This window comes from Malania oleifera, chromosome 12 (genome assembly GCF_029873635.1).
Source record: "Malania oleifera isolate guangnan ecotype guangnan chromosome 12, ASM2987363v1, whole genome shotgun sequence".
Taxonomy (NCBI): Eukaryota; Viridiplantae; Streptophyta; class Magnoliopsida; order Santalales; family Ximeniaceae; genus Malania; species Malania oleifera.
In genome coordinates this window covers 15309671-15311309 of record NC_080428.1, presented here as the reverse complement: position 1 = coordinate 15311309, position 1639 = coordinate 15309671, and the positions used below count along the sequence as shown (strand labels likewise).

At 41.0% G+C, this 1639-nt stretch overlaps 1 non-coding gene across 1 annotated transcript; it reads left to right on the top strand.

Moving 5' to 3' along the window:
• The first annotated feature begins 657 nt into the window (after nucleotides 1–657).
• On the top strand, nucleotides 658–763 carry LOC131145352 (small nucleolar RNA R71). Its single transcript, XR_009134135.1, has one exon. It is a non-coding gene; the product is annotated as a small nucleolar RNA R71 (small nucleolar RNA).
• The last annotated feature ends 876 nt before the right edge of the window (nucleotides 764–1639 follow it).

The window sequence follows — 1639 nt, the reverse complement described above, 5'->3', positions numbered from 1 at the left end:
TTGGAAACAATCATATTTGGGTTGAGGAGGAGGTGGCTGCTGAAATGATAAAGGTATGGGGGTAGACATGGGATGATTCTGAGAATTATAAGGACAAGAGGGTTGAGCATCTGAAGCTTGTGGAGGTCTTTGGGATTGAAAACCCGGAGCTTGTAGCCTCCAAGAGAAATTGGAATGTTGTTTCCACTTAGGGTTGTATGTATTTGAATAGGGGTCGTTTGATGGCCTATCATACCAATTATGGGTGGCTTTTACTTCCTACTATACAAGCTTAGGATGGGATGGCGCATGTGGGCAATTGTAATACAAATGGAAAGGATCGGAGCAGATTGCACACACCTCTGCACAAGCCTATAATTGTTGTGGTTGCCTTAAGGACAAGCACTGATCTAACTTTTTAGATATGCTGTGTAGAGTGGGTGCTAAGTCATGGTCTAAGGTAAACTCATAACTCCCTTAGGTTTGGAAGTAGATGAATTAGGGGGTCTATGAGCAACCACATTGTTCTATTGGGAATTCTCATCTAGGTTCTAAAAGAGATCCTATGCCTCATTTTCATGCTTGGTGAGGAAAGTACCTTTACACGATGCATCAACCGTCGACCTATATGTCTCAGCTAACCCTTCATAAAAGGTTTGAACTAATTGCCACTTGGGGACCTGATGAAGTGGACATTTACGGAGCAAGTCCCTAAGACACTCCTAGGTCTCAAAGAAAAGTTCCCCATCCGTCTGTGAGAAGCTTGTGATGGCTCTCTGAAGCTGGTTCATCTTCCTAATTGGGAAGTACTTTTTCAAGAATTCATGTTGCATGGTGGCCCAATTGGCCACTGAGTTTAGTTCTAAGGATGTTAGCCAATATTTGGTCTTATCCTTCAAAGAGAATGGAAAGAGCCTAAAATGGAGAGCGTCGTCACTAAAATTAGGTATACAAATGATGGAGCAGATTTCCAAGAATTCATCTAGATGCTGGTAAGGATTTTCTGTAGAACTTCTATGAAAGTTGGGCAGCATCAAGATGATAGAAGTTTTAATCTCAAATTGCGCCGCATAGACATCTAGGAACTAGATGCAAGACAACGAGGTGTATACATTAGGTACAAAGTAGTCCATAATTGGCTGAAGGGGCTACTCCTCTACGACAGGTAGGTAGGGAACTTGGGGTTTTGGGATTTGTTTAGCAGGAACAAGTGGTCATTCAGCCATGTGTTTCAGTTCAGACGACTCAGCAATCTCACAATTAGAGGTAGGTTTCCTAGAGGATCTACAAGATTTCTCGATCTTGAGGTCTAGGGACACTATCTCAAGATCCAAAGAATGCAAACCAAACATACACACTTGATGCACATAGATTTAAGCCCTCAAAATTAGAGAACAAAAATAAAATTAAAAGAAAGCAAGTAAAAACAAAGCAACAATATCCTAAAATGGAAGTTGGCTTATAACCGTAGCTAAGTCCTTGGAAACTGTGCCAAAATTTGGTAGGCTCGCCAAGGTTTGGGTCCTTAACTACCAAGAATAATATTTATAAAACCTAACTTAATCCCAAGTTCTGTAGAAAGTGGGGAAGTCGGGTGTCAATCATCAGGGAGTTAAAGCACAGTTATCAAACCACTTCCAAATTAATCTATTATAGCCTT